Source organism: Sinohyriopsis cumingii, chromosome 5 (assembly GCF_028554795.1).
Source record: "Sinohyriopsis cumingii isolate HCF-2022 chromosome 5, ASM2855479v2, whole genome shotgun sequence".
In the NCBI taxonomy this organism is placed as follows: domain Eukaryota; kingdom Metazoa; phylum Mollusca; class Bivalvia; order Unionida; family Unionidae; genus Sinohyriopsis; species Sinohyriopsis cumingii.
The window spans coordinates 41,204,312-41,222,085 of NC_142965.1; the positions used below are offsets into that span (position 1 = coordinate 41,204,312).

The 17,774-nt window shown below is 33.5% G+C and overlaps 1 protein-coding gene and 1 long non-coding RNA gene across 10 annotated transcripts in view; one reads left to right on the forward strand and one right to left on the reverse strand.

The window, feature by feature from the left end:
* Nucleotides 1-3,658, reverse strand: part of LOC149799010 (uncharacterized) — a 67,954-nt gene extending 64,296 nt beyond the window's left edge. For 3 of the 6 annotated variants that reach the window (XR_016421057.1, XR_016421059.1, XR_016421061.1), the window contains exon 1: nt 2,248-3,658. This is a non-coding gene — a long non-coding RNA (uncharacterized LOC149799010). The remainder of the gene's footprint in view (nt 1-2,247) is intronic. The other 3 variants (XR_016421058.1, XR_016421060.1, XR_016421062.1) reach the window with 3 other exon arrangements.
* The window catches only part of LOC149799011 (uncharacterized), a 45,539-nt gene that overhangs the window by 18,912 nt on the left and 8,853 nt on the right, over nt 1-17,774 (forward strand). For all 4 annotated transcript variants that reach the window (XM_089957956.1, XM_089957959.1, XM_089957957.1 and 1 more), the window contains exons 4-5: nt 11,757-11,897; nt 15,514-15,634. The gene's annotated coding sequence lies outside the window, so the exon portion shown is untranslated. The remainder of the gene's footprint in view (nt 1-11,756; nt 11,898-15,513; nt 15,635-17,774) is intronic.

Consider the following 17,774-nt stretch of genomic DNA (forward strand, 5'->3'; position numbering starts at 1 on the left):
CAAGGAATTTATATGCATTTGCATTACATGCAACTTTTCTTCTTCTTGTTATTGACATTAATGTTTGGATCTGAAGGGAGATATTAATTTTTGGAAACATATAATTTGATAGCCCACAGTTAACACTGGAAGATATAGTCTGCTCTTTCTCCCTCTCTCTCTGTCTCTCAGAAGAAAAAGTACATGGGGGGAGGGGCAAGCATATCTTATGCTTCGCAATTCAAACTATATTTCACTCTTTCTTTCTAACCCCTTTTTAGCCCACCCACCCCTCCCCCCACCTGTCAGAGAGAGAGAGAGAGAGAGGCACCATGGTATTTTAGAGGCCATTTGATTGAATGTATCTCTTTATATAAATATATGGGTTTGGTTTTTTATCCACAAACTTGTATGGAGTACAGCCAGATATACATTGACTGCACAGACTTAGTAATCTGTTGAATGTATTGTTCTGTATCAGCTTAGTTTGGCTGCTTTACCATAGCAGTTTGGATAGTTTTAAACTTTTTGATAGTATGGTTAAACCAACTTTGTGCTGTGCTTCAGAAGTCTGGAGCTACATGAAAGTAACAGAAAAAGTACAACACAAGTTTTGAAAATGGTATTATAATCTCTTTCCCTCGTATACTAATGCTTATGCAGTTTGAGAATCACTGGCATATACCCACTATGTGTTATATATTATATACAGTGTATTACATTTTTGCAACAATTTAATCCCATGGATCCAAGCAGTTGTTCCTTTAATTGTCACCTGAAGTTAAAGGATCCTAATAAAAATAATCATATTACATAGGCAACACATGTGAAGAAAGTACATGTACTATTTTCTTTAGTATGAATTGAGCAAAGGTTTGTAGAGATTAATTCATTCATAAAATTATTTAACAAAGAGTTAAATATTATATCATACAAAAATGGCATGGTAAAGTTACGGGCTCAGGGTGCAGAAGATACGGATATTTTAAATCATCATTAAATCCAGAACAGTTTTTATCTTCAGATATAATTTAGGAATGTAATACTTAGGTTTTCAATATTTCAGTCATAATTTAGTGAGAGAGATAGGTCAACATCATTCTTAGTCCTACAACGTAAGACACATCACCCAGTATTTTTGTTCTAGGAGGTGACAACAAAAAACCAACATGTGCTATGTCTTACATTGTAGGACTACATCATGGTTTGGATATATCTGATTGAGTCTGTCCATATTATGAAAAGAATGGTTAAAGACTTGTGCAAAATGAATATTTTCTTTAATTATGCAATGCATATTCTCAGAGAAAAGTATTTACATTAAAGATTGCTTAATAACAGGTGTCTTTAGTTGAGTTGATAGACAGACTATTTGTGTGTATATGTGCATCCTCACTTGGATTGTTAAATTTCATATTCCTTTGAATTATCATACAATACCCTCCTTGATACATAACTATTTGTTATACATTTGCTGCCAGAAATTGTCTCTTTGCATTCCAGGATTGCTAGAACAAATGTCCTGTTACAGGTTTCCATACACAATCTATAAATATACACCAAATAAGAGAATATACAAATATGTGTGCATGTGTGTGTGTGTGTGTGTGTGAATTAGCAGTAGTAAGCTATCACCTTTGTTCTGATTATAAAATCTGTTTGTTGCCTCATATTCTAGCTTATGTAATTTGTACCTGATATCAAAGGTGACAGGAAGTTTTTTGTTCATCCATCTGGCAGTGCCAGTGGTCCCACTATAATTGGAACAAAAACTGAAGTGTTTTGTCTATAATGCCAATCAAAAGGTGGGTGGATTTGTTATTTTTTTGTTACCTTGAAAAATACCTCTTCTGATTTTTAGGAAGAGCAATTTCTATATATTCATATAGAAAACCCAAAATCAATATTCTTTTTGAAAACATGTCAGCCTCCTTTCCCTCCCCAAGAGCCTCTCTTTCACAGGAGGTTATTTGATTTTCAGGGCATGTATCATGTTTTTGTTTGTTACTGGAAATGCACCAGCAAAGAACTAGTTTATAAAATTTAATGCACTTTGGCCTTTAAAAAGTCTGGTAAGTATATTCTTGTTGTGCATGTGTTTATTAGATGCCAAATTATATACATTGCTTTATGCCAGCCATGTGGTATAGTTGGCTGTTTAACCTTTTAAATATGGCTGTTTAAGATAGATACACATGTTGATACTTGGAGATGAGAAATGAACTGTAGTTAAATTGTGCCTTGTACAAGTAAGAGAGATCAACTTACCGTTTATGCTTCTTAGAAACAATAAGCTAGATCCATCTTTGTTCTCTTATGTAATCTCTCGAAAATTTGCACAGGAGTTTAACTGTATAGTACATAACTATATGAATCATCATGATGATTACAGAATGTGACCTTGTCAAGGACAATCAAGATGACCCATTTCCGGTCTTATTTACACTAGGCTTGAACTTTATATGAAAATACTATGGACTTTATTATAAATCTTGGATGATTGACAATGATAATTCAGATTTCACTTATAAAATTTTCCATTGCTCTAATATTATTATAGTATAATAGAATTATGATCTTGCATTTATTTGTCAGTTGGGATTTAAAATGTGTTAAGTAACATTGCATATGTACTACATTAAAGACCACATTTCAAGATGAGTCATACAGTGCAGAATGTCAGGAAGTTATTTCATTCACAAATTGTAATGTTACATTTATGACTGTCATCTAAATGCATACCGGATTAAGTTGCCGTATACTATAAGCATTTTTATTATTAATATTGGTATTGTTGATATAAGCAAATATTGATTAAATGTTTTACAAAAAATAAACATATGACTTTTGGCAAGACTCTTGAGTAAACACAATGTACAGTTTCAGGGCCTACACGTAAACATTACAATAAGTCTGTTTTAACGACTAGAGTTTAATTACTCAAAACTTCTATTACATAGGTGTTTACATGATGAAACCGGCCAGTAAGCTCTCTCGCTTGTTAAGCTGCACTACAGTATATGTTTTGTTAATTTTATGATGGGGTGGGGGGAGCTAAGCCATAATCATAAATTGTCTGTTTTAACATTAACTCATTAACCCCACATGCCATGTTTATTTGCCATGAAGCAGTACCTTACATCTGAGCTCTGTAATGTCAGCATCCTTTATGATGCCAAAGTGGGTGGTATTAAAAGAAAAGGGGATAGATATAGTTATAATAATGATATCACAAAATGTAGACTTTCTCCTTGCATTAAAAATATAGCAGAAAAACACAAATTTTGAGACCTGATTTTTTTCCAAGCCAAAAATGTCTGGTTTCTTAAACCATATTTTAGACTCTTTGGCCACAGATCTAAATCAGACCAGTCTGAACTCCAGAACATGGACATAAGATCCATTGAAAAAAGCATGTTAAGTTTCACATTTGGAGTAAAATGGGGCCAGGACAAAAAAACAAGATGTGGGTCCAATATGCAAAAATAAACAAAATAAATAGGTCCAATTTTCACCCTTCTGCACATGTACATTTTCCTGGCTGAAATAATCAATATATTATAACATCTTTTATGCACCTTAGCATCCAGTTAAATGAAAGTCTCTTGGAATTGTATGTGTCTTGATCCATTCAGAAATAACCCCAAGAATGAATTTCCTATCCCCATTTCAGGTGAAAATAAAAAGACTTCTCAGGGTTGCAATGAATTGACAGACTAAGGAGACAGGAATAATATATATATATATAAAAACTCCCTTTCTTTCCAAAAAGATAAAAATCTATTATCTTAATGTTTTACATTGTGGCTCATTTAAATGTTTGTTTCTCTTACATGAAAATTCTATGATATCTGTGGCCAGATAATGATTTGCAATGTACAGATCAAACCTTAAAGCTTAAAACCACATAATCTAAAAAATGATTTATAGCATTTGAACTTACCATTTATCCAAACGAGAATAAAATAGTTCCTAAATAATATTGATGTTAAAGTTATTCTGAATTTAAATATTATCTAGTTTTAAATCAGTACATTATTTATTTTGGAATTATTCTGTTAGAATCAAACTGTTTATATAATTTCAACATTATGGATATTTTAACACTGTTCTGTCCATCTTTCTACTTTCCATACAAGTCTTCCATTTCTGGTTCTTCAGTATAAATTCATTTCACGGGGAATACTGGTAAACCTGAGGCATTTCATTAATCTTCTACCACTTCCTTCTTTGATGGTTCATGTATTGGTCATCTATTTCCTCTGCATTTGACATCATATTTGATATTAACAATGAGTCTTTGTAATTTCTGTATTCACCTTGACTTGTTTTTACTGTCAGACCTTGTTAGAACTTTTTTATAACAGTTCCTTGATCAGTCCATTGATTACTGTTTCATTTCTTAAAAGTCTCTCCTGGACTAAGTTACTTCAACTTGTTTCATTTCTGACCAATGATAGCAGAAAGTTTGATTTTTCCTTTGCTTTCATTTCCATTGCATAATTTTCTTTTACTTTTTAACTTCCAAAGTCTTTGGATTTGTTTATTATCACTACTCCTCCTAAACTACATAATTGGAGAATTTTTATGAAACTCTCTTTTTTACAGACACATGGATCCCATAGTCTAGTTGGTCATAAATAAATATGGTGCCCCATATAAACCCACTGTGGCCATTGCATCTACCATTTTGAAAGTCTTTCTCTATTCATCTGGAATGGATCATTGAATTGACATTAGTTTTTCACAGAAAGACTTTTGGTGATGTCTACTTGCTCCTAAATGAAATTAGTGCCAACCTAACCTGCAACATGGCCACCATGGCAGTCCTTTTGAAAATCTTGATATCACTACATCTGTATGAAGGATGTATTTTATGCATTTTAATTCAGTTTGTTTGCATATGCAATGTAATACACAAATATGCTGCATATTTACAGTGCTCCCTCCTCAGATGACCATCTTGAAAATCTTTTTATCACTACCTTTCCAGAATGTGTGGTTATATCTTTATGGAGTTTTTATTTATGACTTAATTTTATGTTGATTGGATGGTCTAATCAAAATAATGTTTTCACTAAGGACTTATCATATGTAGTTTATGTCTAAATGAAACTGGTGCTTATCAGACCTCAACATGAGGTATATGACATTCTTGTTATGGCTGTTTCTCCTGGAGAGATGGTTGTATCAAGATGGGACTTAAAGACTTCTAATGATATGTAGTTGGTCTAAATAAAAATGGTATTGATTGATGGGTGAATTTGGTGACATCACCAAATGTGAATATTCCTTACGTATTTGATCATTTGTGGATCAGTATTGTACATAAATTAAAAAGATGGCCATTCCTCTATAATTTGTAAGAAATTTCCTAAAACATTGTGAACTCATTAAGCCCCAGTGTTGCTTTTAGGCATGTTGATGTTGTGCCCTGCTTCCGAGCTTTGTAGAATCAGGGTTATTTAAGATACACCAAACCGTGACAAGTAGACAGATGTAGCTCTACTTTGATACTAAATAATCTGGACTTTCTACTCACTCATAGACAGGTGAACCTTTGCAGAAAGTAGGATAACTTTGAGATATTGGGTAAAAAGTGTCCTGGACAGGAAAATGATGGGTCCAATAAGCATTAAAAAAAAAACAGAATCCAACTATTTCCCTTCTGCACTTGCACAAGCAAGATAGCCAATAAAAAATGACATTTCTAACACAACTTGGCATCTGGCTTAACAAAACATCTCTTGGAAGCAGATGTATTTGGATGTATTCAGAATTAACTTCAAAAATGCATTTCCTAAACCTCATTTCAGGAGAAAATGACAAAAATCTCGGGGCTGAATGAATTAAACCTTCAGCCACCATGGGGTCCAGAATGTTATTTCTCCAATGGATGGTCATAATGATGTGCAGATTTCTCTACCAGAACTTTTATGGTATGTAGTTGGTCCTTGTTGAAAATAGTGCTGATTAGATCTCTACAAGAACTTCTGTGGTATACAGTTGGTCCTTGTTGAAAATAGTGCTGATATGATCTCCAGAATGGCTTTCATGATGGCCATTTTGAAAGTCTTGTTTTCACTGCTGCCTGAACAGATGTTCATATTGACATGTTTTCTTTTTAACTAAAATATCACATTTGAGATCACTTTAGTCATAAATGAAAATATTGCCAATCAGATGGCAGCTATGGCATGCAGTTTTGAACATCTTGCTTTTGCTAGTCATTTTAAGGGATGGATGTCTGAACATCGAGTTTTCACTAAAACTCTTCTTATTTTATGTAGTTACTCCTAAATGGAAATGATGCTTAAATGACAGCCATTGCAAACAAAGTCTCATTAGAGCAACTTCTAAATGAATGGTACCAACATGTGACTAATGAATAACATATAAAACAAATCTTCTTTCTTGCAATATATACATGTAATTGTGCCTGTATTAAATTAATGTTGATCCAACCTCCAAATTGGCTGCCATGATGGTCATCTTGAAAAGAGCCATGATAACTCATGTGGTAGAGCATCACACATGTAAATCCAAGGGTTGAAAGGTTCAATACCTGCCAAGGTAAGCCCAGATTGGCTGCCTTGTGAAGGGCATTTAATTCTTGTTTCCTCTGCATGATATGGTCAGTATTGTGCTAAGTGTGCCATTAAAAGCAACAAAATCAAGTACAAAAAGCCATCTTGAAAATCCTTATATAGATACTACTAATAGATGGTTCTTACTTGATAAAAAAATTTCACAAAAACTTTGACAGTATGTAGCTGGTTCGGAATGAAAATGGTGCTCTTTGAACCACTAAAATAGCAACATATTGGCCATCTTGAAACTCTTATTATTACTGCTATTCCTTAATGGCTGCATTGAAATAGGGTTTTTCACTAAAAACGGTGCAGATTCTGAGCACCATCATTGAATTCTGCTCTTTTGTGATGAAGTTGGAAGGCGGACCTAATTTGACCTTTTGGTCAGGTCAAAGGTAATTGCATACAATTTTGTACTCCACAAAACTGATGAACACAACAGCTTGAATGTAAAATATGCAAAATAATTTTGACCTGACTTTGTATATATTTGCATTCCTGTCAAGAAGTTAAAAGTCAGCACTCTGACCTTGATTTAAATGTCAAAGGTCATGACTTGTATTTTTGTTAAACTGATTTTGTTAAAAGCTTTACATAGAAGTTGGGGACTTGGGCAGCCTAATTGCCCAAGATGCTCACATTTACCGATCACTGACATCTCACCTTTCCAAGTGTGTTTGGGCTTCAGGTTTGGCCATTGTGGGATAAAGCATGCCAGTAGCTTTATTTGGGTGGGTGGTTCTTCCCGGGTTTTTCCTCCACTATATATACTGGTCACCATGTATAGACTATCATAGCGGTAACTTTGGCATCCATATGTCTAGTTACATCTGTCTGTCCACCCATACACTATATTAACCTCAATTTATTTTCTTTCTTTCTGGATTTGAAAAAAAGTGTCTCTTGTTAGCTGTACTAGCATCTGTGAATGATAACACAAACAATTATGAATGAATTTCAGTGTGTAGTTGTATCTGGCATTTTTCTTTGAATAATACCAGTTCAGTAACTTGGGTTCTTTACAAACAAAATTACTTTAGTTTTACCTGTACTTTAAAGGTGGCTGTATCTTTTCAGTGTGTGAGACAATTTTGTCACTGATACCAGATTCAAGATCAAAAGCCAAAACAAAGAATTTGGTATTGTACTTGTACGTATAGCTTGTAAATTTGAGAATTCAGAAATACGAAAAAAAGGTTTTGGTACCAAGTTTCTTATGTTGGTGTTTCTGAGGAATGTCTGCAATGATTTCAAAGCTCATTAATTAGAAAGAATTAAAGGACAATATAAACATAGTTCCTTCATTTTTGGTAAAGTCAGTAAGTGTTGAGGTTGGTTGATGGAACAGGATATTAATATTACAGTACAATGTTATAGAACTATTAGACTGTCTCAGGCAGCTTGTCATCAAGTCTACTCAGATTAGAATAGCACCATTCCCCTCTCATTCTTTGCTGTGAACTATAATTACCATACTGACTTTATATTTTTCAGTATATGTATGATTTTTTTTCTCTAAAGATGTGTAAGGTGAGAATAGTTATCACACAGGCCCTCTTAAAAAGAAATTAGTCAAAGTTTTGTTTAATTGAAGCATGAGCTTTTTGTGCATAAGTTGATATAGGGAGAATGATAGTGTTTGATTTGTAGCTGACCTACATAGTTCACATATTTGCAATAACAAACGTTTTCTCCTTACCACAAAAGAATTAGAAGTTACAAAATTTATATGAAATAATAATTTTCTTATAATACAGGTTTACAAATGATTGTACATCAAAAAGTTGATAAAGTGTTACTGTCTCTGTTGCTTTGTAAGCATGGTTTGGTATTGAACATGGGTTCCCATGAGCACAAACACATAAGCACATCATGTTTTTAACCTGAAAGATCTTTCTGTCCAAACATCTTTTACTCGTTTCAGTCTCTACATTCATGAATCCATGGTTGCTTTAAATTTTGCTGTCAGTAATTTTCATTTACTAGATTCCATTTCATGTTTATGTTTGTCTTGATGCTTTTAAAAACACACACCAAACAAATATGGGAACTGTGTAATCCTGCACAATTATGAATGTGTCAGCAGAGTACATTTTGTAATGCCATGCAACTCCTTTAGCAGTACTTGAGATAAAAAGCATAAGACCTGTGGATAATGACTTGGCCAGCATTGATTGATTTGCACTGTTGTATTGGAACTATGTTCAGTTTCCTTTGGAATAGGTCTGGATATGTGGGTGATGCAATAGTGGTATAATGGGGATAAGTAATGGCAAAGAGCAGATTTATTTTAGTGTGGATTTTTCTATATGCGCTTGTATCTAAATAACTAAATACAGCTGATTGAGTTTTGTCTTACCTGTGAAAAAAATAGTCATAAGTATGACGTTTCTACTGATATTATTGTTGTCAATAATGTTCAACAGATGTGTTGGACTCTTTGAAAGTTAAAGTTTCTACATCACTTCTATTCAGCTGACATTTTGGTATGATGTTACCATACATTACATCTTTTCTCTTAGAGCTGGATTGTTATTAAATGGAACTACATCACATAATATGTGGTATTACTTCATGTCAAATGTCATACATGTACTTCATATTATATCATACTGACATCAATGAGTTTTCATTTGACACCATAATGCTAAGTTCTTACTGTCATGCTGATAATATTACTGGAAATATTTGTACCCAGATTTGCTTGGAGTTTCTTTTCTACCTGTGTAATCAGAATCTCTCTGGAGGCATCAGTTTCAATTATGCTAATTTTCCCAGTAAGTTTAAAAAATTTTAAAGTCACATATCTTCGGCCTAAGATTATGTATTTTACTAAATCATTCCAATATTATTAATATTATTATGTTAATCATTGTACAATTATTAATATTATTATATTATTATTATTGCAATCCAGTATGCTAGGATTTCTTGTCTTGCCTGTGTAAGCTGAGACAATTCATTCTGCAATTTATTTTCACTTTCCCATGGAACCTTGGGGTGATGGTCACAGTACTAAATATTCTGTTATGGTTAAGTTTTATTATTTGCTAGTATTTCCTAAATATCTTGATGGATTTGGTTCATACTTTGGATGAATCATTATGAAGCTAAGACAAATCATTATGTGACATGCTTAATATTTTGAATTGGGTTCAATATCACATGTTGTAAACTGATTTTTAAATCATGAACATGCTGACCTTGGTTAAATATCACTGATCAAACTCATTTTAAATACCGGAGACATTGATACCTAAATAATTATTTTGTAAATGCAGATATCTCATAGTGCAGTTTACAAACACATTGGCAAAAGCAATCATTATTTTGCAGGTCTGCTTTTCAAAAAGTTTCCCAAATGCGTTGTCATAAATTGTAAGAAAAACAGTTAATCTTCAGACAGTGATGTTACTGGGTTCATTGTCTATATCAAATAATGTGATGACCTTCTACAGTTTGTTTTGTTTGACACATACTGAACAACATGATGCTATGCTGCAGTGTAATATAACACCATTCATACTAAAAATAAGGACACTTGACATGTGCTTAAATTCCCTGGTTGTTTACATTTCTTTTGTTTGAATAAGTTCATATATAATCCACAAAATAGCATTTAAAAAAATGATTTCCCTAAATATGTAGAAGAAAAATGGTTAAGCAAAGTTGAATTAAATGACAAACTCTTTTGTTGCTCTAAATGTTACATGATTGTTGTTGTTGTAGGGTTTAACGCCATTTTTCAGCACACAATAGGCTATACATGGCGGTCAGTATTAATGGTGGAGGAAGAACCCGGGAAAACCCTTGAAAGAACCACCGACCCACGAGAAGCTACTGGCAAGCTTTCTCACATACCCTCATTAGCCAAATCCGAGATTTGAACCAACGCAGACAGAGATGAGATGGCAGTGATCCGTAACAGAGAGCGCTTTAGATCACTCGGCCACTCGGGGCCCCCAAATGTTACATGAAATTGTGCAGTGGTAATAAGAGGCAAGATAACACTTGTATGTTGTTATGTGCTAATCATTAATAAGAACATAGATGTTATAGAGGGTTGCACACAGTTGATATTGAAAGGGGAGCACATAAGGGGATTTTTCAGTAATAGATTTTTTTGTACAGTAATGTACATCTGCCCTGATTCCATTTTCATGCTTAAGAAAAACACCTGTTATTAAGTCAAATTAAATTTGACAATCATGTTCATATGAATTATTTAGATTTCCTTTCATCTTCATGCCATTTAAGTGATTTTGATATTTTGTAATTATTTGATTCTTGGCAAGGGTTAGTAAAATAAATTACAAGCCAGTTAAATACCTCATTTGATAATTACTATAAACACATAAGAATAGCATGTTAAAAAAAAATACATTATAAGTTTTTAATAAATATATATTTCATGTTACAGCTCATAAGCACAGTTTTAATTATGTGGAGATTTTTATAGCATTTTTACTTTTTCTTGGAATCTCTATCATACAAATGACTAAGTCTTCTGGGTACAGTGTACATATACATGTGACATGTTATCATGAATTCAGGTCAGGGGCACTTCACAGGAGTGTTGTATTGATTTTCATTTTGATCTAAAGAGACAAAATGTTTTATTCTTAATGTTTTTAAATCGGATGCTCTTCAGTGTGTGTTGTACCTTGTTCAGAATCATTAGACCAGAAACACAGTTTATAGGGAAGTACTTTTCACTTTTTGGAACTAATTTCTTTAGTGTAGGTAGATCATGACATTTGCGAAATCAGATGTGTTTGCCATAGTCTGATTTTAAACAGAATATATGAGGCATTGTATAGGGTTCTGTCTAAGCACTTGGGAGTTATTGCACCTTGTAAATAAAAAGTCACTTGCATCTTTTTCATATGAATTGAAAAATCAAGAGGGAAGCCTGTAAAATCAAGGTATTAATGGTACTGTTGTATTTACATATCCCTTAATGAGACTTTCTTGAATTGCAAATGCCCCTTAAAATTAAAATAATTTTTTTTTAATAATCTTGAAAGCATATTACACAGTGTATATATAGAGAAATATAATTGATATTGCAATATTACTGTGCATGTCTTATATCAATGCCATTTTATTTTGACCATTTAAATATATTGATTTGAACTGCTTTTTGTTTGTACATGTATTATGGACTATACTCGCTGCTTCCAGTGTGGTGGTGGATTAAGAAACTGGTCATCTGGAGACAACCCTTGGATCGAACATGCCAGATGGTACCCACAACGTGCTTATGCGCTGGGAAAGAGGGGACCGAAATTTGTAAATGCTGCGCTCAAGAAACAAGCTGAATTGGTAAAGACAGTTTATGCTGGCATTTAGTGTTACCCATATCCATCTGTCACATTTGCCATGTCTTAAAAAGTACTTTAGTCACTAATGGCCAGTTTCTGCCATTGCTCTGAGACAAAAAGATTTGATATGAAGAAATTCTGACAGCAAGTACATCTATCATGGATGCAGTAGTAGCAACATCTTAGTGATTTAGTCCTATGGGGGTGAGAATGCTGTCAAATTTTATCATCTTATGACAAATGTGCTATCACCAAAATATATTGTATATTCTCATTGATAAGACTGCTTGGCTCTAAGCCAATTCCCGCCCACATTTCCAGCTGCAAAAGTCTCATTACTCGTTTACATTCATATAAGTCAAGTGTATTTTGCAAGTCAGATCCATCTGAAGGGGTGACGTGTTGTCAATGAGTCAGATTTGCACATTGAACAAATTAAACATTGGATAGATAGATGGATGGATGGATGAATGGATCAAAATAAAGATGAAGTCAGTATAAAATACAGTTATATTACTGCGTATGTCACAGATAAATTGACAGCTTCAATTTTGTCCACCTTCATGTTATAAAATCCTTAGAAATCGATAATGCTTGATATTTTAAATCTATTGATATGATAAATTCATGGATTATATTATAGGTCACATACTGGTATAAAAATAGTAGCCCCAAAAGATCTGATTCACAATATCCTGTAACTTGTTAATTCCACCTGTCTTGCAGATAAACAATGAAAGTCAGGTCCATATTTTTGTGATCACTGTATTCTATATTAATGTTACTATTTAATATCATTTGATCGTGCAAGTAGCCAAATACAGTTCTGAAATACTCCATCATCTTCTAGTCATCACAACTATGGTTAGACTCCAATTCATTGGCTCTATTATCATATTTAAGTGCTTTGTGGAGACTGAGGATGGATACTGCAGGTGACACTATGTTTTGAACTGTTTGTGAAATCTTTTGAAAGATACAACTGAAGAGGTGTCAGTTGTCCAGCAAGATCGCAGGGAGTTCAAAGTACCCTCTGTTACTTGGCATTGAACAAGTATCAGATTCATGGCTCAGTCAGAGGGTTGTGACATGGGAAAACAAAAAGGATGCTGCCTTTGCAAGCTAAAGGATTACTGTCAAATACAGGAAGTTATAAAATTCTATTAGGCATTGAACAAGTATCAAACTCATGGCTTGATTGAATGGATTGTCAACATGAAAACAAAGTGAATGCTGCCTTTACAAGCCAAACACTTATTGGCCCAAACCTTCCCATACTGGATAAGTAGAAAAAAAAAGAAGGCAAAATCAATATAAAATACAATTATATTATTGAACGGAGCATGTGACAAAAAATTGACAACTTTCTTTTTGTCCACCTTCATGTCGTAAAATCCTGAGAAATCCATTATGATTGACATTTTAATGAATGCTGCCTTTGCAAGCCAAGGGCTCACATGCCCATGGAAGATAACTTGTGAATTACATCAGGCTTATGGAAATGGAAAATATAAATTAAATCAAAACTTTTATTGCATCAAAAACAAAATATTTATGCAGCAAAACACAAAATATAATACAAATACAGTTTGCTTGGACTTGCACAAAAATGGAAGCGATATGCATACTAGTAAACACCCATGCCCAACAGCACTGATGGACACTAATCATTGCGATGGGTAATATTTAATTTACCAGTAATACTTTCAAATTATTAAAGTAAAAATAATAGATACAAGTATTGTATAATTAAAATACCGTCATGAATTGGATAAACACAGTGCATACTATATATGCCTTTCTAAGAGAATAGTGACATGAAAATGACAAAATATTTGAACTGATAGTATTTATATATACAGCAAATATCTAGAGCTACCAATGTTACCCCTGGATTTATCAATTTTTTTTGTATGTCACGCTTAGAAGATGACCCCTACTGTGCATAGATCAGTTTTCAGTAAAAAAAAATGTCAATTTATAAACAAATATGCATGGCAGCTAGAAAAAAAACTTAAAATACTTTTCTGGAAAAATCATTACATTTTTTTGCCTGTGGAAAATCCTGTTATACAACAGTTTTCTTGAGCTCAATCATATATGTTGTACAGTTGATTTGAAATAGAAGCATACTTCTTATGTCTAAAACTTCTGTAGAAATTCTATAGTACAGTTGAAACAATTACATAGAAACCGGTTATTTTAAAACCTCTGTAGACAGATACTAGTAGAGTTTCTTTAAAACAAGGATTCCTGTCATATGTAAAGCATCTGAGACATACTGTAGCATCATTTATATAAATACAAGGAAACCTGTCATGTCCAAAACTTGTGGGCATAATATAGTACAATTTATATAAGTACAAGTGTTATGTACATCTGTATTTTTTGTAACCCCTGATACATGATTTTATCTGATTTTTTAAAATTTTTATTCATGGCTGTAATTTGTTCAGAATATCTTTATTTAGTTTTGCCTACATGACCTGAATCTGTTAAGAGCATAGTACTGCAAAGGATCTATAAATATATGTTTACATATGTTTTGAGAGTTATTAATAATAATCTTAATAATAAGACTGAAATGATGCCTTTTGCTTAATTTCTTATTGGCTGATGGGGTTTCGACATTTCTGGAAGAATTCAGTAACTTTCCATTGGTTGGGCTTGGTCACATGAATAGGCAAGTTTGAAGCAAAATGAGTAGTGTGTTCCGTCACATGGGATCTGTTGCAAAATATAGTTGCAACAGACAGTGTATATAAAGAGAGGACTGTCGCAATCAGTTTCATTCTGATTTTGGAGTCATTCACATTTCTTGTGTTCCTGTTGTAAGTCTACAGACGTGTTTTATTTTGTACATAGATATTATTCTGAGGAAAAACATTTGTTTGGACTGTTCAGTGGAAATAGGAATTGCTCATTATTTAGACTATAATATTATTCTGGAACTGTTATAAATTATCCAGAGTAATTCTGGACAATGCCATCTTGACAACTTCATGGTTCTTGAAGGACTACTACATTTCCTGTTTTGAAATTTATAAGGAACTTTTCATTCAGTTAGGACTTTCATAGACCTTTATAAGGATTAGTTTGGATTCCCTTCATAATACTGTAAGTTCCTCTCAGATTTCATTTATAATTTTAATAATTAACTTGTTTGTTAAGTTTTACAAAACTTGTTGGTTTGCTTTTTTCATAACAGCAAGGAAGCCTATCATGTCTAATACCTCTATAGACATACTAGATATAGTTTATATGAATACAAGGAAGCCCATCATGTCTAAAATCTCAATAGACAAACTAGAGTACAATTTATAGAAATTCAAGGAAACATGTCTAAAACCCCTTTAGATATACTGTATTGGAACTGATATAAATACAAGGAAGCCTCTCCTGATATTAACCAATGTGGATCAAATTAATTTTCTTATCCCACATTTTCTTTCTTTATATAAAAATTATCTCAATATTCTGAAAACCTATCCCAACCAAAATTTGAATTTGGTCCTGAGGACATTCAGTCTTATGGTGATTCATAATATTTCAGTTTCAGATGATTTTAACCTTTTTAGTCTTTATTTAATTCAGTCTATTCTATTAATAATAATCAGCTTGCAGCCCAAACTACTGAGCAGAACAACAGTGGAAGTACCCCCACCACCAATGACAACAACATAACAAGGTCTGGAACTGGCGTCTGTTCAGAGTCCCATTCAGCACAGCCTCAGTCAGGTCAGAAAGTACAATAGTTTTATCAGTCTAAGACAATGTGGGCTTTTTGTATGGTCTTGTGAATCACACAAATCATTCACTGTGTTACCCATCATGTAACCATGAATTTGGGCTGTTTCCAACTAAATTAAAACAAAAACTGCATGGCCAATTTATTCATCCAAGGATGGTCTACATTTCATTTCTTTGCAAGAACTAAGAGAACATCTTTATATTTTTGTACATTTGTCATGCCAATTATTGCTAAAGCAGAAAATCAGTTGTAAACCCCTGAAAAAAATGTAAATAGGGATCAAATACCTGGCTACAAGAAGCATTGATGTCATTATTGAACAATACCTGTGAAGTCAGATTTGATCATAACATCTGTTCGGTATTTGATTGCATGGGTCTATTCAGGAAATTGGTTGCATCATGGTATTGTCAAACTTTTTAGACAGAAATCTATCTTTGTACTCCACACAGAGGCCAGGGTAATCCTAAAGACCATCTGGCACATCTGCAGTATTTGATGGATTGCAAGGAAACTTGGTAAAAATTATAGACATCAACAAATTGCTGTTTTCAGTGTTTAGCTCTACTGTTCATAGACTAGAAGAGCTTATGGGATGGCCTGTTATCCATCATTTGTCTGTCTGTTAGCACAAGTTTATTACCTTACTCCACCTAAACTACTTGTTGGATTATCTTGAAATTTTCTATATGTGATCATTCCAAGGCCTAGCTGGTTTCAAATTAAAATGGTTTTGCTCAGACATCTAGTATGGCTATCACAGTTGCCATCTTGAAAATCTCTTTACTTGCTACTTTTCCTGAAAGATGTGTAACAGCAATATAGGGTCTACACTGAAAGGCTCCTAAAAATGTCAAGTTGGTTCTAAATGAAAAAAGTGCCAATCTGACATCCAATGTGACCACAATAGCAGCCATCTTGAAAATATGGTCATCACTTCTCCTGAATGGAAAGTCAAATTTGCATGGTGTTTTCACCAGAAAACTTATAAAGAGTCTTGTAGGTCCTAAATGAAAATGGCGCAGAGTTGGCATCCAGTATGGCTGCCATGGTTGCAAGCTTGAACATTTTGTTTTCGCCACTCCTCATGGAGGGAAGATTATATTCATGGGAGATTTTCACCTGCAGATGTAAAAATGGTGCCAGTCTTATACCTGATAGGGACATCTTGGAAGAGAAATGTAATATCTTGGTATCACTACTCATCCTCAATGGAATGTGACAACTGCATGGAGTTTGTTAGAATTATGCTGGCTTTATGTTTATGTTTATAGCAAACTAAAAAATAGCTAAAGTCACTCAACACCCTTGTAGATATTGCCATATTAAAGAAACTGAAATAGTTGTGTTTTAGGTTATTACTTGTATATTCATTATTTTACTCTGTGCTATTAGTCAGAAGTTATTTTTAAGTTATATTTTGCATGTTTAATTTCTACTAAAATTTACAGGTTTTAATTACCAAGAGCAAGCCACCACATGGCCTTACAAAAAAAGTCCCTGAAAAATTCAGTTGCTACTCCAGCCTGATCATTGGTGCAGATTGGACCAATGCTCTTCTGGTCACAATGCCAAAGCTTTAAACACTGAGCCACCATGGCTGCCTTTTGTGGGGATCTGAGTGGTTTCCAAGTAATGACCATGGCTGGAGTGTTTGTTAAGGTCATACCCAAAACTACATGCTGACAGTGCAAATTACCTACCCTTGTATTGGCATGTAAGTGTATGTCTACTTTAAAGATAGGGCAGTGAACAGTTCCCAAGCTTTGAACTGGTTGAAGTAAATAAAATGGGACCAAGCTGATTGCATAAGTAATTGCCATTTTATGCCAACAAAGTGTAAATCATATTTTGTGCATGTTTTTGGGACTGCAGAATAATTACATTTTTTGTCTGAATAAGAACAGAAATATTTCAAGCAGTGTCTGAAAATAAAGGCATGAAAATCTGAACCCTGGCATCCACACTTGTAAAGCTAAGTAATCACACTGAACATGCACATTAATGAATGAAAACTGACAGTAATTGCCATGTTTGCATCTATTTTATTTCAGTGTTGAGGAAAATGCAATCATATTAAAAATACATTTTGAAACATGAAGTAAAACAATCCCCCATGTTTCAGTC